The following is a 7,834-nucleotide window of genomic DNA, read 5'->3' on the forward strand; positions in this document are numbered from 1 at the left end:
CAACAAATTGAAAAAAAATTCATTAAATTGACATCACTGATGAAGCCTATAATGAGTTATTGCATGACTTCTTTCCAAGCAACACTTCGCTAGGCCCCAGCAGTGATGTCAGTATGATTGATTTTTTTTCAATGCCAAAAGGCATACCCTTTTTCAACAGATACTAACTTTTTTGCCTAATAAGTCTGAATTTCAGCATAAAATTTGCATTTAAAAATGAATAAGGGTAATTTAAATACAGACACAAAATTTATTTTGATTCGATTTTAAACATGACGTTTGAAACATTCCTGCTGGAGGGAAAGTGAGGGGGTAAAGTGTAGCAAAAAATTGGATCGCATGATTTAAAATTTCTATCATTTCAGGTCGACCCGTTTTCAATTTTTTTCAGAATAAACTAAAAGATTTAATTTTATCTTAAAGTATTGTTCAATTCATCATTTGAAATTACCGAAATCAATATACAGTAATCATAACTGAGGTGTTTTAGATCAGAAGAGTTCAAGTGCCCGAACACTACTTTTAGGAAAATGTTCGCCAAATTTCTGAGGTTTCATTTAAAAGTCAGGAAAATTACTATCCAAACTATTTATTTTATTTTCATAGTAGGATATCGTCTCACGACATAACTTAATGAACAACATTTCCTCAATTCGGTCCTTGACCGTTCTACAATTTCTGGGGCATCCCTCATTCGTTAGATCACGCTTCACTTGATCTGATCTCCTCCAAACATCTTAATTTGGCAATGGATGAAGATCTCAAATTGTTTAACGCGATTAACTTGAATTTGGAGAAATATTTTTTGATTTAAAAGAATCAATTGTAGGAATGAAATCTACTTGGCAATTAGGAAACTGTTTAACGACGCACGTTAGAATTCTTCGCACCAACAGTTTGTTTATGTTTATGAAAATGACTGTTGATAAGAAACTGCGCAAGCTTTCAAAGTGTCTATCAAGATCAAAAACATGAAAAATGTCTCATGAAAATATATTGTTTCAAATTAAAAACGCAAACGAAGTATTTAATATTTGGTTTTTCTGAAAACTTAAAAACCAATTTTTCAGAATTGGATTTAAATCTTTCTGTTTACTAAATTACTTTATAGTTGTCACTGTTTTCTGAAAGAATAAAATGCGCAATTCACCCGTTATGTAATTTGAATTGAGAGACAACTAGAACTTCTCTCTATGACGCGATAACTGATTTTTCGTCACACGTCATATCAACTTAATATAAACAAAACATTTTTGAGAAAATTTTCAACTTAAAGAAAATTTCTCATTCAAAAAATTGTTATTTTAAATTTTTCAATCACAATAAATTACCGCTTAGCTCATCACTTATTATGCAAGGATAGTTTTTTTCGATCTTGATCGTTATACAACAATTGGCATCTTACAGTACAATAACAGTGAACTTCCTTCTCATCGACCGTTGTCACTCAGGTTTAACCTTCCCAACATTGATCTGGTTATGTATACCCGTGCCAAATGCCCCAGTTAACCAAAACCAACGAGACGATCGCTGACTGTTCTAAGGTATGCAAAAATAAGTCACACTGTCGTCACTTATTCGTTTCCAAACACACTGGCCCAGACATGGCCGTAGCTTCAAACAAGCACATTAATTATGCAATCCATGAACATCTGTCTTCTTATAAGATTTGCATATCTAAGCACCGACCTATCCGCCCCGATGCACTTGAATGGGATGCAGATTTTCAACCCTATGGATGCTAATTTGAATTAGGAGTTTTCACGCTTCTTATATAATCGCTTCCGAGGCGATTTGAAATTTTTCCAGCTCATTTTCACTCACAACTTTACGATTATTGTACTGATTTTCCCGACTCTTCCTTTCAGACAATAAACGAATCACTTATTTTCTCTTACCTTAGCGCAAATAAACTTGACGAAAACTTTCAAAAGGGGGTCGATGGCAACTCGACTCCTCCTTTTCCGTAGGGTTTTCCTTTTTTCCTTTGCTAAGCTGCTGCTTGGCTATTGTGTGGGGAGTCTTTCCTCGAAGACCACGGGACAGCAAGTAACCGTTGATGGACGATGTATCGATAGTTTTCGTCTCCGGAGGGAACGCTCCCTCACTCGAATCTCTTCCTGTTCTCCTTCTTTCCCACGCCTCCGAAACAACGCTCGCTCGGCCACGCGACCTTCGCCTCGATCGCCTCGCCCGCCCGTGCTGCATCGGAGGACACTTTCTTTCTCCCCGAAGCCGAGAAAGAGGATCAACTCGAGTGCGCCGAATCTGTGAGAGTGCAGCAGGATCGTGATCGTGACACTGTGCAGGCTGTTTGCACTTACACACATCAACCAGACATAGTGAATAGTTCAATACCTAATCCTACACGTAATCAACCGACGATTATCGATGGCATCGTACCTACCTACTGTCAACTGACGACGCACAATCAGATGGTCTCCGGGTCAAATCACGGTCGATAAGCTTTGGCGATCGACCGTTCTAACGTTTTTGTTCAGACGAGGAACAGCGTTGATTTCCGTGTTTCGAAAAGTGTGCGGATTTTTTTTTTAAATCGGCTCGTGTTAAAATCTTAATTCTTTGCCAAAGTAATTTTTAGACCACTGTTAGTTATTGTTCAAAAAACCTCGACATTTTTAAAATTTTAAAATTAAATGCTGAACAATCCCTATCAAAACAATCAAATCTGTTTCATAGAAGATTTCAAGACACGAGAATCTGTTTCACACAAGATTTTTCGAATAATCATTGTTGTAGAGTATTTGAAAAAGATCGCAACGCTATAAAATGTCTTCTATCTAACCCTCAACGATATTCTGCTACAATCGATTCAAACGTGAGGTTTTTTTTTCAAAATCAGTAAAGACTATTGAATTCGTTCGAGTATTATGTAGGTAGACACTTGCATTTTTTTTATCAAGTCAGACACTTTTATGACCTCACATACACCTACTTCTTCCAGTCAAAATAACTTTAATTATTTCTGTAATTTCTACTGGATTTATGAAAACCTCTAAAAGGAAGAAGAATTGTTCCAGAAGAAAACCTGAATAAGTGAGAAACCTATCTAAGCGGGGAAAAAATGTTCGGTCCCTTCGAAAAAAAAATATCTTAGAACTGTTTCGCTATTCCGAAGATGGTGACGGTTTTTAAACCAGATTCGACTGTAGAAATAAGCGCGTTAAATTTTCGAAATATTTGCAAAATTTACGATATTTAAGATTTTTTTTTTTCGAAAAATAAACATGGAACACCTTTGCAGGTTTTTTTTCATGTGGGACAAAAATGACGCAAATCATCTTCCATGCAACAACTACATATATACCAATATAGACTAAAATTTTTAAAATTTTGTTTTGGTAGGTTAGTATTTGAAAAAAAAAGTTGATTTATTCAGAAAATAGATTCAAAATTTGTCTTAAAACTGAGACTCCTGAATCAGAAGGGTATACGTGCTAAAATGATAGTTTTGAAAAAAAAAAAACGCGCTTCAAAGTTGACAAGGTGCTCGATTTTTCATATATTTTTTTTGACTCGAGCAGTTACTTTATTTGGATGCATCCAAATAAAAAAATCTTTTCGGGGACCCTTAATGTATTCTTGAAATCTGTTATTTTGCATCATTGCATCATGGACTCACCCTGAAGGCCCAGGAAAAAAACTCTCTAATCAGACCTTGCTTGTTTGTTTTCAACCGATTTTTACAAAACTTATAGTTCGGGAAACCTCGTAATGTACCTCAAATATGTTTCTCAGACATTATTCAGCTACAAACTACAACACTTCAGTTTTCAGTTATTCAAAGTCTAAGAAAAAAATCTTAAAAAACATGCTTCAGAAAAAAGATTGTAGATGAGGTATGGAATGCTCAAAAAACTTCACTTAGTGCCCAAGAAAACTGAAGTCTGAAGCTATACGTTGCACACAAGGTTATTAAAAAAAAAATCATGATCACAAAAAATTGACGAAAGTGGTGTGAAAACTATACTGTTGAATCAAAATTACAAAAGAAAATTTGAAAAAGGATTGGAAAGTTAACGTAATTTCGCAAATTTTGGCCTTTTTAGATTTTCAAAATACGAAACACAGAATTTTTGACGAATTTTTCAAAAGTAGCTGTTTTTCGAACTTTTTGTCAATTTTTCAGATTTGCTTACATTTAAAATTCACCTTTGAAAAGAATTTTGAGTATATTTACGCAAGATTTTCGTAATTAATGTACATACCGATTCTAGTGGTGTAATTAAATTAGCGCTGCAATAGGTACTTTACAAAAATTTGATAAATATAAAACTAAAAGTAAATCCAGAAAACTTACACGGACGCTATGATTTTTGGTCGTTTTTGCGCCCATTTCCAACCACTTAGAACACGAACAAGCAGCTGCTAGCCGTAAGGTTACCATATCCCGCAATGCTAAAAAGAGAACAATTGAAAAATCTAAAAGAGAAAGGAAAACTCTATATATTAAAAAAAAACATAGTTATTTGAAGTCATCCAAATACTGGCAATTTGTAATTATTATTATTATGCCTAAGCGTTTCAGATTGCCTCCTTTTTTAAAGAAAAAAAAAGAAAAAGACCGATCCGGTCTGGTTGCCCAGGAATCGAGGAAAAATCTCCGGATTTATCTTAAATCGAAGCAAAATCCAAATAAACTAAATTTTTATTTTCAAAGAATTTACATAAATTGAATATCTTGAATTTACATGAGAAAAGCCTGCGTTTTTGTATTTTTTTTCCCGGATATTATCCGGTTTTTTTTAATAGAAAATTTTAAAATCCAATAACCGAATTTTGACAGGTTTTCGGGTAAAATGCCCGGATTTGCCAGGCCCTAATACGCCCAGAAAAATTTCTGGAAATGCCGTATATGATAATTATAAATTTGATCATAATTTATTTTATAATGAAAAGAGAAAAGTCAGGGGCTTAATATTCCTGTTTGGATTATTTGAAGAAAAAGAAGTAGATATTTGATGTTATATTGACACACCACACCAAATCCGATAAAATACTTGTTCTCAAAAAGAGATTTTAGGCGTGTTTATTTCTTTGAACATACAATATTTTAGATTTGTGCGCTATGAAGCATTCGAGTATTTTGCTTTTGTGCTTTTTTTTAACTGTTCGGAATTTCATTGCATACTCAAATACGCTTATTGCCTCACTAAAAATTACCATTCAAAGATGTCTTCAGGAATACGGTAATTTTAGGGGAGAGGCGGGCTCTATGTGCATATTAAGGGAAGCACTCATTTTCTCCCATACTCCAATAGATAGGAGTCTGAAAACTATATGCACATGAGCGGACATCTGTTTTATATACGTTAGAGCAATTTTTCTGTTAAAATCTCTTACAGTTTTTGTGTAAATAATTGTATGATAAAAAAAGTCAAAAAAGGCGATTTTCGGAATCGGCGGACTAAATGTGCATATTTATGTTTTTAGCTATATTTCATTTATACTTGCAATATTTCGATATCATAATTGAAAATGGTAGAAACGGATGTAAAGCATAGGTCAAGGCTGAAATTTTGGTAAAATTTTTAACATCACTAGTTCTTTTGCATGAATCGTAGTTTGGTATGCCAAATGGCCATATTTCGTGGTAATATTTTGTTCGAATCTTATTTTTATCGGATCTGTATGAAGTTCTTCTTTTTTTCGCTGTAAGATCGTGATTTGAGCGTAGATTTAATGTTCAAGTGATAAAAAGTAAAAAAATTATAAGACTAATCTATTTTTCTTGATATAGGCATTTAACCTGCCTTACTATGGGCATTCATAACCTGTCTCTTATTCCAAAATGTTATCATTTACAACTTTGCCAAAAGCTTCAATTTGTTGAATATCCGATTTCCAGCTGAATAAGAAAGAAAAACCATTAACATTTTTGTTCACAGAATCTGTACGCACGATAATTAAAGTTCTATATCTAGGAGGTATATTTTGACAAAACTGACAAAAATCTTGTTTGAATTTTTAAATTTTTTTGGCTTTATACATATAACAATTAAATTTTTCCATGCCATTTATCAAAAGCGTATTACCCTTAAACTGCACTGATTAGATACGTTGAATCTCCAGCCATATCGTCAATCGGCTGTATGCGTATATTACCCAATATGCGCATTTAGGAACATTTCCCCCTACCACTAGAATTGCATTTCTGGTGAATATAAATTATGGCGAAAATCTTGCGTGAATATTCTTAAAATCCAGTTCAAAGTGGAATGTAAGTCTTAGAAAATCTGAGAAATTGCAAATTGAGTGTTCAAGTAAGCGTTGCCTTGCAAAGACGTCACCATTTTCGGTACGTAAAATAAGTGTTCATTCAGAAGTCAATAATAGATAATGGGATTAATAAACCCAAGAGGCTTACAATCCCAAATAAAACAACAAACAAACAAAGTAAATAATAGTATAAATAAAACTTATCGAACATGGAATCCAGCTGAATATAACTGCGAATTTGAATATTGTGAACTAATTGTAAAAGGGGCTATATAAAATGGGAAAATTCCGTAGATATTTCATACAACGGAAAGGCATGAGATGCGGCAAAACGTTTCAGAAATTTCGGTTGCAATAGGTCTCAATATCAAAACAGCAGCCCTGATCCTGCCAATCAAAGACGAACAGATCTGAACCAGTTGAAAATGTATCCCCTTGATGACAACTTATTTTGGTAGATCCAACCATTTTACAGTTTTATTATTTTTACAAAAAAACTTATTTAGAGCGTTTGGCAGGGAACTCCACACTTTATCCCTTCTCTTTTTCCGGTATCTTTTGCTGTACTTACCACATGGTTGGCCTGGTCTGGTCACAATTATAAAACTTATGATTTTTATTCATACCGTTAACATTTTAGATATCCTTAGAAATAACTGTGATTCAGTTCAGAATTTCCAACGAAAATGAAACGTTACATATTTGAATTGAGGCCATTTCAGCAATTTATGATCAGAATTTTATGCTTGAGAAAAAAAATCAGATCAGAGGCTAGAAAGTGATTATCTTCACACGACAAAGCTGTCATTTAAAAATACAGCTCATGCATAAGAAAAAACTTATCAAATCTGTTATAATATCCTAAACCTTTAATGAATAATGTTGTACAACACTAACTAAAATCCAAATATTTCGCAAACGCGTGAAAATTTTTGGGTTATATGTTCACAAAAAATATTCTAGAGATTAATAGAAATTGACTCATGGTATTTAAGTGTGAGATATCGTCATTTATATGTATGTGTGAGGTTTGTGCAGAAAAAATGAAAAAATCATCATAATTGTTTTTCGAAAAAGTAGTTTTTTTTTAAATCGCAGTATAAAAAAATGTAAGAATTCGCAAATCTAAAGAAATTTATTTTGGAATTCTTACATTTTTTTTATTTTCATTCATCACAAACATCTTCTTGCAGCTAATGCACCATGTTTGGAAGAAATTTGCAAATTCGTTAAAAACTAAAACAACAATTTCAAAAATTATTTTTCAACATGCCCCATTCCCCCAATGCCCCATGCATAACTTTTATAAAACTCAAAATAACGGCTTCAAACCTGTTTAGTTGAGTTATTCGAATCAAAATGATGTCAGCACCAACATGTGAAAAGGGTGTAAAAGACAAAGTAAACAAAACCCGTTTTTAGTGGATTCGAATAGCCCAATATGAGCTCTACTTAACAGAAATACCGTTTTTAGTTTATCAGATCTCGTAAGATTTATAATGCTGTTTTAGCAAAGAATCTAAAAAATTTAAAGCAAAAACATGACACTATTCCTCACACGAATTGTTCTCGTATCGATAAAAACGTATTAAGA

The sequence above is a fragment of the Uranotaenia lowii genome, chromosome 1 (genome assembly GCF_029784155.1).
Source record: "Uranotaenia lowii strain MFRU-FL chromosome 1, ASM2978415v1, whole genome shotgun sequence".
NCBI lineage: Eukaryota > Metazoa > Arthropoda > Insecta > Diptera > Culicidae > Uranotaenia > Uranotaenia lowii.